The sequence below is a fragment of the Argiope bruennichi genome, chromosome 1 (genome assembly GCF_947563725.1).
Source record: "Argiope bruennichi chromosome 1, qqArgBrue1.1, whole genome shotgun sequence".
NCBI classification, from domain to species: Eukaryota; Metazoa; Arthropoda; class Arachnida; order Araneae; family Araneidae; genus Argiope; species Argiope bruennichi.
Genome location: NC_079151.1, coordinates 144641377 through 144660382, shown reverse-complemented (window position 1 = coordinate 144660382; position 19006 = coordinate 144641377). Strand labels below are relative to the sequence as shown.

General features: G+C 28.9%; 1 protein-coding gene across 3 annotated transcripts in view; it reads left to right on the top strand.

Moving 5' to 3' along the window:
• Window positions 1–19006, top strand: part of LOC129977072 (toll-like receptor 6) — a 201326-nt gene that overhangs the window by 58864 nt on the left and 123456 nt on the right. The gene's annotated exons all lie outside the window — the stretch shown is intronic.

Sequence of the window (19006 nt, the reverse complement as noted above, 5' to 3'; positions counted from 1 at the left end):
AGAATTCTAATTAATTAAAAATCTATTGAAATTGTCGCTTTTTTCCGCTATAAATTCCAAAAATATTACTTCACAAAAGTGATTTTTGCATCAAGTTAAAATTCAAAAAATTATCTTTTTAATGATTTAACCTATAAATTAAGTTCTTATTCTTAACGAATTTTTAAAGATATATTTTAACATGTTTTTTAACACTATATTTCGCATAAAATAAAAATAAAATTGAACTTGGACGAGCAAGCTATGTGTGCATAGGAAAAATTATCGAATTATTAGCTTTTATCAACATGTTGCCATCGTATTGACAAAGGCTTAAATTTAAAAAAAAAAATGTTATTGAAAATTAAACATACAAAAATGTAATTTCCAGCATGTGTCTATATGAAATAAAATAAATATGAAATAGAATATTTTATAAAAAGTATATGTAAAGTACAGATTTCTATGATCTTTTACAATACTTACATTATTATTTCTATAAATCAGTAATACTTAAGGTAAACATGGTTTAATATATATCCTTTCAATTCAATGCCCAACGGCTAATTTATTAATAACAGAAATGCATGTAGTAAAATTGTCTAAATGAAGTAAACAATTATATTTTATATAACTGGAATCAATAAATACTCTAATAAATGACGAATGTTTATCTAGATCCTCTGCTCTTATCTCTAATCACATTTAACAAAATATTTTTGAGATACAAATATTTAAAATAAAAGCAGTTGCTTTCCAATCAACTAAATTAGTCTCTAAAACTGACTTATTTATGAATATTTAAATATCACTATTTAATAAAAATGGGTGATTTTAGACCACTTCATCGACCGTCTCAAAGATGATATCTCAATCGGCGCCCAGGGTTTCTCAAGGCTTATTGGCCTAGTATTATGAAAATGTTGATTGTTCTGAACTATACTATTGAAAAATTCATAAATCTATCATATCACAGCAAAAGATAGATCATTTATTTATTTAAAAGTTGCAGTGTCAAGAATATGATCCCTTAGGACCAAAGGACTGTATAAAATTTAGATTTCATAACTTTTTTAAGTATTATTAAGTATAACTTATTTATAGACAAAAACTATATATATATATATATATATATAACATCATTTAAATCCTTTTGAAAATAAAACTAAAAACTGAATTTTATGATGAATATTTGTAGAATAATTCTCAGATACTACATAAATTATGAAAATTATTCTGTAGTGCAAGTATGACTTAAATACTGGACGATTCGGTTTTCAGTACTCATATTTAAAAAAAAATGCGTGGTTTCTGTAAAAAATGTTTTTTATATTGATTGCAGTTTAATGATTGTCACTTTAATTTTACGGACGCTGATTGAAAATTTTGTGAGAGAGACAGTACATTACGGCTTAAGGTCGTTTTAAAAGTATGAGTGAATTATATGACTATCATAGTTTGAAGCTTAAAATATTTTGATTAAGAAACTATTGAAAACACATAAAATATTTGTATGTAACTTGAAATTTTAAGGAACATTAAGATCGGCGAACCGGCTGGTCGCCAAAGGCGGCTAGTCTTTAAATAAAGTTCTCATAGTATCAAAAAAAAACTGTTGCATCGCTGTAGTATAGTGATATGATCATTCAATAATCATGAAGAATATGAAAACTGAATAACATTGTTTTTCAGTTATTGTGATGCATGTTATTTAATATAATCGGTGAATGTGAGCATCAAGGTGGTTAGTAGAAAAATGATAAAAACTATTTTTATAACTGTTTCCTATAATAATGGGACTAATTCCTACCAGACCAGTATAGAAGGATAACTTATATAGCGGATATTGTAATAGATAAAATTAATTTATAATTTTCTATAACTAAACAGAGATTATGTTAATTCTGAAGAATAAGATTTTTTAAAAAATGAAAAAAATAAATAAAAAGTGGCCGCTTATTTATATCGATCAATTCACTAAGGAGCGTATTTATTAATTTAATTTATTTCAAATCGGAAGCTATTTCCTATTTCTGTAACTAGTTTATCAACAGAAAAAAAAAAAGATTCTGTTCTTTTAAGCAATTATTATCTCGATACCCTTTCCATGAAACTGATTTGTATGTAATCTAATCATCCCATAGAGAGATTTTACTGTGTATAGTGAGATTTCTGGAGAGATTTTACTATTTTTCGGTATTTAAGTTAAAACTTACTGTATTTTTGTTGTGAATCAGAGAAACCCAGAAAAAAAAAATTACTAGAAATCCAACTTTATCTGTTTTGCTTTAAAAGAGGAAAGTGCTTTACATTTATTCTTTAAAATTCTCATTTTAAAAGGATATTTTGAGTCTCCATCAAAATGAAACCTAATGGTCAAATGCTATAGTTTATACAAGTTTAGGTGTTTTGAATTGAACAAGCTTTTAATATATTGCCAGTAATCCTCATTTAATTCGTTCAGAATTTGTCCATAAAATGGCTAGAAACGAGAGATTACTGAAAATGTTATTAAAAAGCATAACACTCTTAATACCTGTTATTGCCTAACTTTTCCCATCGGTTTTTCTATGTAGGAAAGCGCTAGAGAATTTTAGCAAACAAGGCTTATCCCATTGTGAACTCATGTTGCTCTTCCTCCAATCAGCATCTGTTTCTCATTCTTTGGTGTCACGCGATTCGTCAGTCGATAACAAGCGTTCGATAAAATAGGCACGTTCGTGACATTATTGGGCGTTAAGGCTATAACCCAGAGGGACCAACTGGTAAGGAATGTTTGGATACTTTTGAGACTGCATTTACTTTGTGCTCACGTCACAATTCCAAATGGTTATTTATTTCAAATATGACAACACTTCATTACGTAGCCTTCAAAGGTATCATAAAGTAGTTTGAGGCGTAATTTTGAGCAAAGCAATCAAATATGAACAATTTTACCAACAAGGAAAACATTGTGCTTAAGTGGTTCAACATCATTCAATTGAATATTTGACAATTATGTGCATTATATAAATGGATATCACAATAAAATGAGTTTCTTTACTGGAAAAAAATAGCTATTGTGTCAACAGTTCCATAAAATTTGATTTTACCTCTTTTAACAAAGAAATTTGGCCTTTCGTTGAAATGCTGTTAAATTTACAAAATATAATTTATTTTGGTTTGAAATTCGTTTGTCATTTGTATAAATAATGTTTTTTTAAAGAAATTTGCATTATTTGAAATTACAATAAATGTAAATGTTGTAATACTTAATCGAATAATTGACAAAATATTTATATTTTTAATATGAAAATAAACTATTAAGCTTAAAAAAATCAGCAAAATTAGATTTTTGAATGAATATTAAATTGTCTTCTTTACAAGGTGAAACTTTTATTTTGCATCTAATTTCAGAAACTAAATAAAAAAGAAAAATGAACTCTTGATGTCATGTTAAATTAAGCAGATTTCATCATCAGATTTTAGAAAGGATCATGTTCAAATCAATGCGCAGAAAAAGAATGTCTGGAAACGAATACCAATTGCTGAAAAAGACATTATTTTAGTTTATAAACAGAAATAAATTGAAAATAAAAATGTATTTATAAAAGCAAATCCTTAAATGAAATTTATGGTAGACATACATTGAGCAAAAGAAAATTAATTTATTATTTGTTTTCATAAAAATAATAGAGCCATACAAAAAAAATTAGAATTTCGTAAAGGAATACTGATTTTTTTCCGTGATGATGTTTGTCATTAATCATCATAATATGACATTTTGAAATTAAGTATAGCTTATATGTATAGTTTTAAAATTCCATTTTGGAAATTAATTTTTTTCCCCATTAGAAATGAATAAAGCAGTGTGCATGCATTCCGTATATATTTTTGACCGACCTTGAATTTGCTTCCGAAAAATTTAGCAATAATTACTTATAAGAGTATTAAATAATTATAATTTATTAAATTTTCGGAGCGTTATACTTGAATGGTTATCTGATCAGATGTAAAAGAAAAACAAGCTTTTCTTGGAAATTTGTTCATAAAACGGATATTAATGCGCTTTATATATATATAAAAAAGATAAATAATGGGATTTTAATTAGTAGTTATTCAAAAATACTGGAAGATTTATTGTTATTGTGATTTATTTTTATTTATATTCTTTTCTTATGCTTTCTTCCTCTTATCACATGTTCTTTTCTTTTCATTTTTCCCCCTGAGTGCTTATTAAAACAATGGAGTACAGTTATTTTTACATTAGCTCCAATATTTGATTTCAATTTTAAATGAATTATAAATGCTCTATATCACTTTTTAATTTCTTATGTTATGAATTAGGACAGGTCTTAGTTTTTCTAAGTAATCCCTCTTCAGTTTAATTTTTTTTCATTAAAAAATGTTCTGATTTTCAATTGATACGTGTTTTTTTTTTAATGTTAAAATGAAATTTTCATCCACGCCATATTGCAAATGTGCTGTTGTTAGCATTCATGTTCCATGGAGTGGACAAAAAATTATTATGCGAAATTAGAAGTTTATTTTTCCTTAAATTCCTTTAATTCCTTTTAAATAATATGAAATGAATTTAAAAATAGATAAAAATTTATATGAAGAAGGGATTATGACATTCTAATTATCATTATCTCAAAATGGAGTATAACTGCGATAAAAAACAATTATCAAAAGGTCGATATTAAAAAAAAAAGACTCAAGACTCATCTGATGATTGATGAGACAGTAAGTAGATTTTTATATTTAAAAGTCGAGGTTTTATTAAAATTTATAGTTTGTAACTTTTTTCATGTTTGCAAGGATAGAATTTAAAATTTCGATTTATTTTCACTCTCTTCCAAATATATTAGATACCTGAGATTTTCTTTAATTGTATATTCCATATTGCCCTATCCTATTTCAATATTCTCAGACATGATTTATAGGTTCATCGATTAATTTTTGATTTAATTTGATTTGATTTGAATTTTGATTAACTCGCTTCCTAATACATTATATATCTGAAATAGTCTTCACTTGTATATTCGCTTCTTCTCTATACTATTTCAAAATTTTAGACATTATTTGTAGATTTATTGATTAATTTTTCATTTGATTTGAATTTTTGAGTGATTCTCTTCCCAATACATTAGATATTTGAAGTTGTCTTCACTTGTATATTCCGTGTTACTCTATCCTATTTAAAATTTCCAGACATTATTTATAGGTTTATCGATTCATTTTTGATTTCATACAATAGTTCCACAGAGAAGAGACTTATAGGGAGAGAAAAAAAAACACAGAGTATTATAATATGTATAATAATGAAATATAAATTCATTTCAATTTCATTTCAAAGCAAAAATATTCTGTTTATTTCTTATTGCCTAATATCTTTCGGAAAGGTTGTAGATTTAGAGGCGGAAAAAGGGAAACCCAATTTCGTTTCCGAACGTTAAGCCGCTAGGGTTATTTAGTGGGAAAATGATGGCAACCTCATTTGGTTGGGTCCGTGAAAGAGACTGTGTTTGATTTTACTGCCCCGCCCCTACTGTTGACTCTTCGTCAAACAAGTTCTCTCCTCACCCCCTAGAGAGTGAGTGGAAGTAGGAGATATACAAGCATCGTTGGAGAAGGGGAGATGGGGAAGCACTCCTGCTATTCTTTCTGTTCTGAAAATTCATGGTTGAGTTCATTCTACTCTCTAGAGGTAAGCAGTCTGACTTGAGTAATTAGGGTTTCGCATTATTTGTTATTTTGATACTGAGGAACGTGTAAAAATTATGCAGTTTATTTAATTATTAATCTTATTCTGACATCTTATTAATGCAGCTTGCATCAAAATAAAAATTAGCTCTTAATACAATTTAAAAATTAAATATTGAACTATTTTTCGCTTATGCTGTTTTTTTGGGAAACTCCGTATGAAATTCTTTGTTTATAAAACCTATTGTAGAATTTTAGAAAACGTCTTCCATTCATGGCCTAGTTTCTACTTCGAATCTACTACTATTCATTTTTAATTTAGGTTTATCTTTGATTCTAAATGAGATTTATTGTTTTAAACAGTTCATTTTAGACAAATGCCTATGGCCCATTTCAATACAGTTTTGAATAACAACAAACAGAAAAAAATTAATTTGCCTTACCTTTGAAATTGAAAATGAATATGTTGCAATAAATTGCAGTTAAACAAGTTTCTTTGGTGTAGTCCGGAAGTTTGGTGGCGCAGCATGGCCAAATCTGGCCCTTGCGCCAAAAAATCCCTAACTAACTAACGGAAGTTTGGAGAAGGGGAAGCTAGCTTGGGTATCATCCATGTCATCTGATCTCGTTTCAAAATTACGAGTTCAGGCCCAAAATATCCCTAGTGTTACTTTAAAACGGGACGTTAAATAAAACTAAAGTGAACTAAAATCAAACCAGTTTCTCTTCCGTATAATGATATCATGTTTTGCTGTCACTTTTCAACTGTGAGGATTATTAGTGATTTTAACAAAAATATTTGAGTGATGATATCTAAATACAATGTTTTATCTAAGTTCAACTAAATAGATAAAATATTGTATATATTTAGATCTCTTTGTATAAGGGTTCTCTTCATAAGAGTCACATATCTTTCCTTTGCATCAAAACAACATAAACTATCAATTGTCTTCCAAAAACTTAAATACATTAACAACACTTTCCTAACTAAAAAAACCAAAAAACAGAAAGCAAAGAAAATAAGAATATGCTTTTACTAGTTTACTAAAAATAGAAGAAAATTTATCAAAAACCTGCAGGTTACAGAAAAATCGTAAAAGCGCGAGGTGTTGAAAATGATATGAGAGAAAAGCAGATTATAATAAATAGCCAAATAAAATATTTAAATTCTAAGAGCCTCACAAAAATATGCTGTAAATGATTCCATGTCCATGAATTATTACAAATGACCTTACTGTCAAAACCAATAATTTGAAAAGGCTTGTTCGAAGTAAAAGCTTTGAAAAAAAAATCATTTCTGTATTCGTTAACAGCATTGCTCTACAAATAAATTGAATTTGTCAAGCCATATCAAAGTGAATTAATATTTTTGACTCCAGCTGCGTCCTCGCTATTTTACCATGGTTCAAATTAACAAGGCTTGCCCAAAAGTAAATTGTGTGAAGTTTCAAAATAGAAACTCAATATAATTGAAATTTAACACTTTCACAAGTTTAAAGTGGCCAGCACAATAGTGAAATTCCTGGAGGCATGAAAAGTGAGCCAACTTTTCGTTGCTTAAGGCCAAAAAGCAGATATATTAGTATTAAATCTGATAATCTCAAAATGATAGGTTCCCTACTGTAATCTTTTATTGCTTTTTAGGTGATTTTTCATTACTTGTATTGCATTTTTATTTTTTACAAGTCTTTCCTTTCTACATCTGCAAATGGTTTGTACATTATGCTGTTCTATTTCTATGCTGTTCTTCAATCAATCAATAATGTTTAAAGTATTTATCTATTTACAATCTTAATTGAACCAATTTTTTGAATTGAAACATATTTTCGTTTTGTATAAAAAATGTATAATGTAATCAGCAAATAAATGTTCTTTTTTAAATGAAGCATATTATAAAATACATTTATAAAAGTTTAGTGTTTTTATCGTCAAAGTCAGTAAACCTATTATTAAATACGAAAGAAGAATCCAAAGTTTAACTGAAATGCAGATCAGAAAATGCTTTCACAATTTTATAAATTAAGTTATTGAAAAGAAATTTCTGAATTCTTATCCGAAAAAAGGATTTATTTGCCGTTAATTTTTATTTTAGAGAAAACCTATTATTTTGAAAAATTGCAAAATATAAATTTTTGTTTGTTGCAGGACCCCTTTTTCTTAGTGTATTTTAATTCCATGAAATCTCCCAATATTATGTTTCAGGCTATGTCGTTATTTGTTTTTAAGCAAGTTTTGTATGTATAGCTATGCTATTAAATATTTAAGGCAAGACAAAGGGGTCCCAATAACTTTTTAACGTTATTTTTAAAATGATTTAATTTGTGGATTTAAATTACAAGGTGAATATATTCGAATTAAAATAGAATATCGTTTATATTTTGGAACACTATTTAAAGACATTTCTGATTAATTACTTTTTTGTCAATCTTTTATTATGTTGTTTTTCATACTTAAAAATATTGCTTTATATTCAAATATAAATTTGGCTGAATTTAACTGTTGCCCTTATTTACAGTTTTGGATAAAATTATTTCAATATTTTGATTTTGAATTGTTTTTTTACACAGTATATTGAAACAATGTTCCAGAAAGTATTACAAAATTAAAAGCTTTGTGGTTTCAGAATGTAAACATTTTTTTAAAGGAGACTACTATATAGAAATTAAATAAAAATAATAACTTTTTAGTTAATATAAAAACAGAAATTTGAAAACTAAGGAGGGAAAAAGGAGAGGGGGATGTTTCCCGATAATTATATTTCACTGCAGTCCCTAGAGATTACGACTACTCTGGTTGTTGGACCAGATGGTACTTGCTTCAAAGTAGACATACATTTCAAAAGTATGAAAATTTGGTATTATTTACTTATTCGTTAGATGTCCATTTAGTCCAAAGAGAGCATTCCTACCAAATACTTCCACGTTGTTTGTATATGTATATATATTCCGTTCGATTCGGTATTCTGAAGTGACCATTTTTCGGTGGTTCTATCTCACTGGAATCCATATTTCCAGGAATTTACTCCTCCTTTCTGCTTTCTCTTAAACATCTCCTCCTTTCCTCTTATATATATATATATATATATATATATATATATATATATATATATATATATATATATATATATATATATATATATATATATATATATATATATATATATATATATATATATATATATATATATATAAGCACTATCTACAAATACGCAATCGGATACCTGTGTTAAAAAAGATAAACACAATTTATTCCTTTTCAATAATTGGTACAGCCCCCACCTGAGGCAATTACAGTCTTGACACTCCAAGGTTCCGTGCCTTCAACAAATGTTTGGATGATGAACAGTGGTATTTTCGTCCACTCGGCTTGGAGAAGACACGTAAGTTCATGACATTCACCGGAAGCATTTCATCTATTTTAGACGGTTACTGCACCCCTTAATTCTGCTACCCAACTAGTTCCAATGGTTTTCTATAGGATTCAAGTCTGGACTCTGGGTAGACCAATCCAGTCAGTTCCGCCCATTGTCATCATACGAATCCATGATGGACCTCGCAACATGACAAGTGGCGTTGTCATACTGGAAATAATGATCGAACCCGTAAAATTGCCTTAGCTTATGAAGTACTTTGTCGTCTAGAATAGTAAAATAAGACACGGCGTTGAGCTTACCTTGAAATTGGATCAAGAGTCCCTGTCCATGCCACGAAAAACATCTCCAAACCATAATTCCACCTCCATGCTGTTTCCTACACGATATTTAAGCACAAAAGGTGTGTTGTAGATGAGAACTGTAGATATCCTTATTTGCATGGGTGTTCAAATATGCATAAACTATCTGAAAAATTTTGATATGTCTGTTATTATTTTTTATTGAATAATCCATTTTTAGTACATTTAAATTATTACTAGGCTCCCATAAAATAGTTTTTCCTAGTATCTTTAGTTAGTGCACTTTTATGAATGTATACAACTAGAATGTTCTCTTTCTCTCTCTAGTTATTAAATATACTCTTCCAAATCTCAAACTAAAAATGTGTAGAAAAGAAGGTGATTTAATAAGTTCTTAACTATACGAATAAACATAACAGAATATTGCAAATTTTATCACATATGAACACATTTCAGATAAAATTTAAGTAAGATTTATTATGAGCTATTAAATTTTTGTAGTATTTTTCTCATATAAGCTAAGAAGAGCTTCATGAATTCGTTTACTATAGTTTTAGTTTGGAATAAAAACTAAGAAAAGGTGTTTCTCCACCTTTCCTCAGTAATGATGTCGTCATTCAAGTAGAAAATGATTGTTCGATTTTTAAAGAGCAAATTTTTCGGTGATCACTTCCTTTTTGAGATTTGTAAATGGTTCTTCTTTGCCTTTGCATTTATGTATGAAAACATTCATGAAAATAACAATCATAAAACTTTTCAAAATACACAAAATTCTTTCCTTGAATAATACAAGAGTTGAAAATAGTGGGTACAAATTAATTGCATATGGCAGGAAATAAGTATTTGACTGATTTGTATATCTCTCTTTAAAGTCATTCATTTAAGCATTAAGGATTGTGAACAACTTGCTTCCTGAAAACATGAAAGTTGGAGGTAAGTTAAATCATTAACAATTCTGTATGGACGTTCAAAAATTTTATTACTTTAAAAATATCAGGAGAAATTTGATAGAAAGAAGTTCTAATTTTTTAGAGGCTAAGAACTGGAATTTCTCATCCAGGATTTAAACTCTTTTAAGTTTATTTGATATTAAAGAAGAAGAAGGAACCATTTTGTGACATTCATTATCGAACTATTCTAGAAATCCTTACATTCATAGACTAATACTTCCGAATCATCAAGAGAACTGGTAATACTTCAGATATTTTAAAATATACATGCAATGGAAATAATTTTTATACAATGCTCATTACTTTATTGGAAAACAATAAATAATTTACCTGCACCTTATGTTGTATCGACTATAATTATACTGTTTTTTTATTGAAATAGAAAGCATTTACCTATTTGTTCATTGTTTAACGTTTGTCGGAGTTATTCCCCCTTCCTAACTCCAGATGGCAGCTCTTTCCCATTATTTTACTACGCAGAAAAGTATTTCTTGTTTGCTTAGCAGTCAAGAAAAGTAGACGTACACGTGGAGTGTAAGCGATCAGTCGCCCGTGAGGAAAAGCAGAGCAAATTTATTTTAACAATCCCTCAGAAACCCAGCGAGTTTCTAGTGAAATTAGTAGTTTATGTAGAAAATAGATTTTATTGTCATGAGAAAATATTCGTAATCGTGATATGGAATTGCTTATCGGAAATTGTATAAAAATAAGGAGTGGCTCGATGTGAATAAATGGATGACTAGTAAAGAAAAGGATTTACTAATTATTCTTGAGTAGAATCTTCTTATTGTAAACAGCAGCACAAGGTATGTACTCACGAACAGTGCTGAAATACTTCGTTAGAGAAATATTCTTTATATTCGATAATGTTTTTACCGAAAGAGAGCTTTCTATATTATCATTTATATATATAAGTGCAATGATTATTACAATCTTATCTTTTACAAAAGCAGTAACATCCTTTCCACCAAAAATGCATATTTAATACTGATATTCACCTGATATTTTCGGGATATTAAAATTCCGAATTCCTGAGAAGCATTTTTTATTTAATTAGATTCAATTCTTATTATAAATAGGAGGAATATTTTATTCAAAATTTTTAATTATGTTAAAAGGAACATAGAAAATAACTTCGTTCTTTTTCATTAATATTTTTACTATCTTTCCGTAATATATTGCAAATTTTTGTATCAGTCTGATAAATAGACAGTTATCCCAAGAGCAATTTTCATCCTACTCATTCATGAATAAAAATACTTTTCAGAATCTTAAAATAATTTCCAAAAGTTATTGTTTATCTATATTTCGCAATTTTCTTGGTTTAAAAAAACTTCTATCTAATAGATGTATATAATTAAATATGCAAATAAAAGAATTTTTTTTTTCATCGTAGCTCGAGTAAAAGCATTAAAATAAACCAAGTCTTATCTTTTGACAATTTCAAAATGCATCGCTTGATTGTGTCTGATTTTTTAATATTATGTTTCTTCATTATCATTTACTGGTAAGATTTCTGGACTCTCATTTTATAATTGGTAAGTAAATTAAAAGAAATAATAATAGAGAATTGCCAAATTTTAATATTTTTCTGTTAGAAACTTATTTCCAAAAAAATAGGAATGTTAAGAGTGGGCCAATAGTTTCTGTAGAAGTTTCTATATTGAGTATAAAGTATTATTATTTCTCTATTTAAAAAAAATGAAAATTCGTTGTAGCAAAAGATTGGTTCTCAGTAATCTTGAGGAGAACTAAAGAGATCCCCTCTACCATTGTTAGAAGTATTTCTTTTGTATTTGGAGGCATCAAATAGTTGAAAATACTATTTATTGTTCGTTTCAGTATCATGAGATGTACAATTTTCGACGATTCTATCGCGCTAAGGGGTGAGTGAAACGAAGAAGAATAAGCGCATTATCGGAATTCTTCGTCCATTTTAGACCTTCATTACCACCCTATTGGATACACCTTCGTTCAATTTTTTTTCCACATGTATGTGTGTATGAGATCGATTCTGGCCTTATTTTATATTAATTTTGTCTGAGAGCAATCCGAGTTTACTTTATTAGTAAAAGTAAACATCTTCTTTCATCTTTCCTCTCGCCCCTATTTTTAAGAATCGAACCAATCCTAAGGCATACGCAAAAGCGTGGAGGGTTTTAGAAACCGTTGACCAGCAGTATATGTTTAGTTATTCTCTTAAAAATGAGATATTGTTTCCTTTTTAACTGAAAATATTTGTGAACTCCAAAATAAAAATAATTGTTAATATATATTCTTATATTGTCACATACATAAACATGTTTTGCTTTTTCAGAACGTATCAGTCCAATCATTTGGCAGAAGTAACATTTCTCAATCTGGTGACAGTCCCATTCAATCACAATGAACTTGGAGCACGCTTGAGCAAACGATAAACGTGAGAAAGATAGTAATCTCTGTAGAAATATAAAAAGTCACAGGAACAACAAATAAGATAGCAGAATGGATAGTGTTTACTGAGCCAACAAAGAAAGGAACTATCTTAATTGCAAAGACTATCAAGGACAATCAGACGCTTTCCAATAAAGTTGACTGCTGCTAAATATAAATGCAAAATATATCTCTATTGGGCTATTTTAATGAGATGAACAATGCACTTCAATTTATAATTTATTCAACAATTGCATTTAGACGAACTTCCTAATTTTGGTCAAATGACGAAGCCTGCAGAATGATAGCATGTTCATTCCGTGTCAGTAACGTGAATGCAAATAATTGAATAAATCATAATCTAGGATCTTGAATCCTCAATAGTGTTGTTATAAAGTAAAAGCTATTAGGACTATGAGGATAGTTCTCGATGGAATAAACTGCTAAAAAATAACCAATCCTCGCTGTTGCAATTTCTGTTATAAAAACTTGAATTAAGCTCTTTGTGAAAATAGAGAGGAGCATTTATAACATGAATTAATCTAAAGAAAACCTGATATAATCGATCCTGTACACATTTTGTATTCATAAGATTATATAAAGTTCTCTCTTCTAAACTGCCTTCAACAATTTAAGTCCAGTTAATAAAGATTTATATTTTTCAAAGAATTATAATTAAAATAATTTCAGAAAGGAAAAAGAAATAAACAATATAGTTTTATCTATTATTTTATGGGCATTAGAAATATTATAATGCCTTCTAATTATTATTTAGATGCATTTAGCTTACTTTTCCTGTTTCAAATGAAAATTGAAACTATGATAAAAGAGAAATTTTGATTTCGAGCGCTTAGATGAAAAAAAATTTTGAAATAATTGCATACTTTATCAGTATTATACATATTGATTAAAGGGAATAATGATAAGATTCAATCAGAACATTATCTGAAAATACAAAACTTCCAAATCGTTATCGACTGAAAGAATTCTAAACACTATAAATGCTAAGTAAAGAAGCTGAAGCATTTTCTTTGAACTTCAATTAGAAAAGGAAAACTATTCTAGTTATTAAAATGTATATTGAATTCCTTTAGTATGAATTTCTGTAGTTTCAAGAAAAATAAAATTTTATTCTTTGTTATAAAGCAACCGTGAATGAAAGGCAAAGGAATAAATGAATGGGAAACTATTATTCTGAATTAGTAAGTTTAAATTACTTCGAACTCCAATTTTAGGCATGAATAATGCATAGAGTAAAGCAAAACTATTAACATATGCAAATTATTTCATTGTTGCAGAGCTTCGATAAACAAAAAGGAAGGATATAAAAGATTCGTTTCTTTGTTGATGATACTCATTAACTAATGTATAGATAAACTCTACTTTGACTATATGCGTCCATATCTTTATCTGAAGCTAATTATTTATCTTTAAACTTAAAATTAGTTAGTTAAAAATCGTTAAATTCTGATTTCGACAAAATAAAATTTCTATTCATGTTAAAGCTATTATATTTTTCAAAGTTTATATACTTCAAATTAGTTTTTGTTTTACAGGTGAAAAAGATCCTGTACCACTCATAAAACAAATAATGTAATTTTTTTAGTTTTGTTTTCAGGTTGATACATCTTCTAGTAAATAATTAAAAGGGCTATTTTATTATTTTGCAAGATATAGTAAAGTTGACTCTCGATTATCTAAAGTATTTAACCAATCTCGGTACTATTCGGTGTAGTTAAGTTATTAGTTCGGCGTAGTAGTATAATAAATTTAAACTTTTAAATGGGGTATAAGCATGGAAAGTAGTCATATGCAACCATCTTTGTCAACCAACTCTCTCAATCAGTAGTCAAATGCAGTATGTATAAAAAATGTGAGAGAAGCAGTCTGGATTTCAATTTCATTGGTACTGGCGTTTGCTTATGTGTTGTGTATTGAACATTAGAAAATACTGACTACGTTTTCAACAATTCGTGGTTCTAGTATAGCCTTTTTCCTTTTTGAATCACAATGCTAGAATAGATGACTAACTGAAAAACGGTCGTTTAAAATGCAGGGGACAAATTGCACTTGATATAACAACCGGGCATGACTTGTCAAATTACATGTGTTAATAGTAAACTGAAGATTTTTTTTTGTTTTATGCAATCAGGTTTTATATTATCAAGTCAATACCAAGATCTTTATGGTGTTTTCTCCGAACCGAAGTTGCAAAACACACTTTATAGTACATAAAAGATCTTTATGAAGTCTTAATCTGTATATGAGTTCATAAAGCAGTTTGAGGTTTTTGTCATTAAAAAGCGTTCTCACAATTATTTATATATTCCTCTCATAAACTCCAAAATTATTTTTAATTAAAAAAGTCATTAACCCTCTGGCTGTATAATTTTTTTTTTTAATCACTATTTAGATGCGTTGTTTGCACAGAAGTTCAAATATGTTTAAAAGAAAGTCAATTGATACTATATGTTACTCGATAATAATATAATATAATAAAAATCTGTAATCTTAAAAATAAGCATTCTAAACTGCCAAAAACGCGGAATGCAACAGAAAAAGGAATGAATGCCAATCCTCGGAAATCGTAGGATACGCAGCTGGAGAGTTATAACCTTTGCTTTTTGGTTTTTCTAATCCCTGTTTGTCTTGACTGTGAAATCGAGTCAATGACTAATTAAAAATTGAAAGCGTCTCATATTCTGTTCAGGTTAAAGTCTTACCAAGTTTCTAATAGCCTGGCTTCCTTGATTACTTTAAAGAGGAACTGGAACTATATTTGTGTTTCAGCTAAGTAAAATTCTCCATTTTCCAGCCGAAACAGTAACCGTTAATGAAAAACCAGATTTTTAATAACGGCATTTAAGAGCATAACCAAAAGATTCATCCACAACATTCTTTCTCAAATTCAAGTTTACCATGCCTTAAAATAATATACCACTGATGGGACCTTAAGTTTTTATTGATGTTTTGGCTTTAAAAAATGGCCAAGCCATTATTTTGCTTCTCCGCATACCATTCTTAACGGCTAAAATAATTCTCTCTAGAAACACATAGCAGCAAAATTACCTTTTCTACAAGTTGACATTTATCGAAAAACATTTCATATTAAGATAATTCCAGAAAGGCGTCCTCTGAAGCCTGCGCAGGAAATTGAAAGCAAGATAAAGATAAATTGTCATCTCATTCTCCTCTCCTTCAGCACTTCAGCACTGTTGTATTCGCAGAAATTGGCAGTGCTTCAAAATTCGCCGCCTTTTCTTTGTCTGGATACGAAAACCCCACCCAAAGGATTTTCTCTGTGTTTCTAGCTCTCGTACCTTGTCTTTAATGTATTTTTTTTATCCTTGTATGTACCGGAAACTAATCGCATCAATAACTCGTTTTAGGTCAGTCGGGGCATTTTCTCCGACATCTTTCTTTTAGCACCAATAATTTCTTCCCGCTCCCTTCTGTTGTTATTCCGAGGCAGTTATTTTTCTGTTGCGTATCATTCTGGGATGCTGATTTTTATGCCATTGTTTGGATCGAGATAGAAGGATAACTTGCGATGGAAACTCGCCAATGAAGACATCTGTTTTCATTCTTTATTCTTAATAGCTATCATTATATCTATTAATTGATGGCATTAGGTTGGTGATGATATTATCGACGCCTCCTAAATTCTCCTTTTCTAACTTTTCAGATTTACTGATAAAAAGAGTTATTATTGTCAAATTATTCATCTTTCATATTATGATTGATTTCCAAGGATCCGTCTGTAAAATCATATTTTAAGTAATTTATGTAGAATCACTTTCATTTTTGTGATCAAACCCAGTGAAATGTGGTATTTAGTATAAGCAATAAAATTGTAGATTCATATTAAATTTGGAGCCACTAGTAGGGAAACAATTTGCATAAATGTATGTACTCATGTAAAAATTGTAATTAAAAATCTCCTTGCTCAAGAATAATATCACCACTATGAATTAAATTTCTGGCCAAATTTATGCATGAGTTGACTATGTATCGCGTGTATATGGATGCGATGATTCAAAAACGCAACAGTTAAGCAGTATTTACTTCCAACTTGTAGATTTTCTTCATTTTCTGAACTAGGTCGGATCAAAGGAAGAGATCCAAAATGCATACTACTTTTGCGTTATATTCTGAACTGTCGAATCAAAGGAAGGGATTAAAAAATGTGCAGCCCATTTTCTTCATTGTAATGTGAAGCGCGACACCAAGCTATATTTTGAAAATATAAAGAAAAATCAAGTGTTAAACATTCCTACCACATTTCAATGAAAATCACTATAATAAAATTTAACTTTAAATAATTTCTTTTTATCTTTTACTAAGATGAAGTATCAGTAGAATGTTTCAACAAGTGCACTGAACTCTAAGATGAAGTATCAATCTCCGAATTCAAACAAGTGCTCTGAGCTATAAGAATTCGCTTTTCTTAATATAAATTCCTATGCCCTTCATTATCTTTTCACATAGATTATCTCTCTTGTCCTTTCGTTAACAAAACGTAAGCTAGAAACAGCCATAAACAACTACTCAGACTTGTCCGAAGGCACATGGATAAATCTAAATGGCGGGATGCCACGACATCCTTCGCGAATCCATGATATTCTTTGCAGGAGGCACGTCCCTTTATCGATAGGGGTTACTAACCCCACACCATTTCTATTCACACCCAGGAAGCGAGAGCTTCCACCATTCCGGAAACTTCTCATCCTTGTGTCTGAGATGTCTTCTGGTGTGAAATAGGCTATAAATAAGTAGATATGTGAAGGGTAGGATAGCAACCATATGAATAATCGAAAGCGATTACAGACCCTGTGCTGAAAAGATCTAAAAGTTTGAGAAATCACTCATGAAACATAAAGAATCCAACTGGACAAACTACCTTTTAAAAATAGTATTTAGAAATGTTCTGTATCGGCAGTCTGAATCCCATCTATGAAAAGTTCATGGGAAGTAGACATCTTTTTTGAGGGATTATGGCTTTCTTGGTAGATGCCTGGTGGCTATTATGGTGTTACTCTTCTTGCCCATTTTATATTTCTTTCTGAGGATCATGAGTTGCTAGCAATGGGAGCTACTATGCCTTTACTAAAGAAATCCAAATGTGACGTGACACCTTGATAACGCAACTCACTATGAGAAAAATGACAGATTTTATTTTTCATTGCAACCATTTCTATTGATTTAAATAAAGAAAACAAATTATTCCTGATTGATTATTTGTAATTAAGAAGAAATTTGATAAAATTTAGGTATAAAACTCCAAATATTAGTATTATTACCATCAATATATATTTTTTTATTCAACCGACCCTCAGCAATACTTTAGTCATCCAAAACTGACGATAGAACCGAACGTTGACGTATAAGAATACCATCTGTAATTGAGAAGAAATAATTATATTTAGAATATATTAATACATAATAATATACATATGAGAAGTAAATTTTCAAAAAACCTTCAATTTAGACAAAAGGTAAATTTTAAATAGAATTTAGATAGCAATAGTTATAGTTTCAGTTATCTGATTAGAATTTATTCAATTACGATAGTATTTAAGGTAGTATTGATTACCATAATAATTAGGATAACATTAATTACAATAATAACTAAGATAGTTATCAGAATAGTGTTTGAGATAGAATTGATTACGATAATAATTAAGATGATATTAATTACAATAGTAATTAGGATAGTATTGCTATAGTTATCACGACATTATTTAAAATAATTTTAATTATGATAATATTCAAATTACGCCTTAGTGCTTTTTGAGATAAAATGCATGCCATATTAACGTAAGATGTAATTTGATAATGCAGGTAATGCGGGATGTAACTTTAGATGAAATAAGATATAATGTAATAGGATATGATTTCCTTTTTCTGGGATAAAGATCAGATGTTGTAAAATTCAATTACTTATTTGAATAACATTCACAGACTTATTCCATTTTGAATTTTCAGTAGCATGCAATGCAAAGCTTTTTTGAGCTTATTTAAAGAAATAAAAGCAAATCAGTTACTATCTTCACTTTTATTATATTCAGCATTGAATTAGCTTCATAAAATTTAGCACCATTATCATAGATTAGATTATTTTAACCATTTTATAATATTCCATTCAAAACAAGAGAATTTTCAAAAACATGATTTTTCTTTTCGAGGGAAGGATAGGTACTATTAAACTTCTATCATACTCTTGTGAAAAAACAGAACCTAAATTGCAGTTTGAATTGTAGGTCATTTTTGACACGCAATTTCAGAGTACGAAAACGTAGGAGAAACGC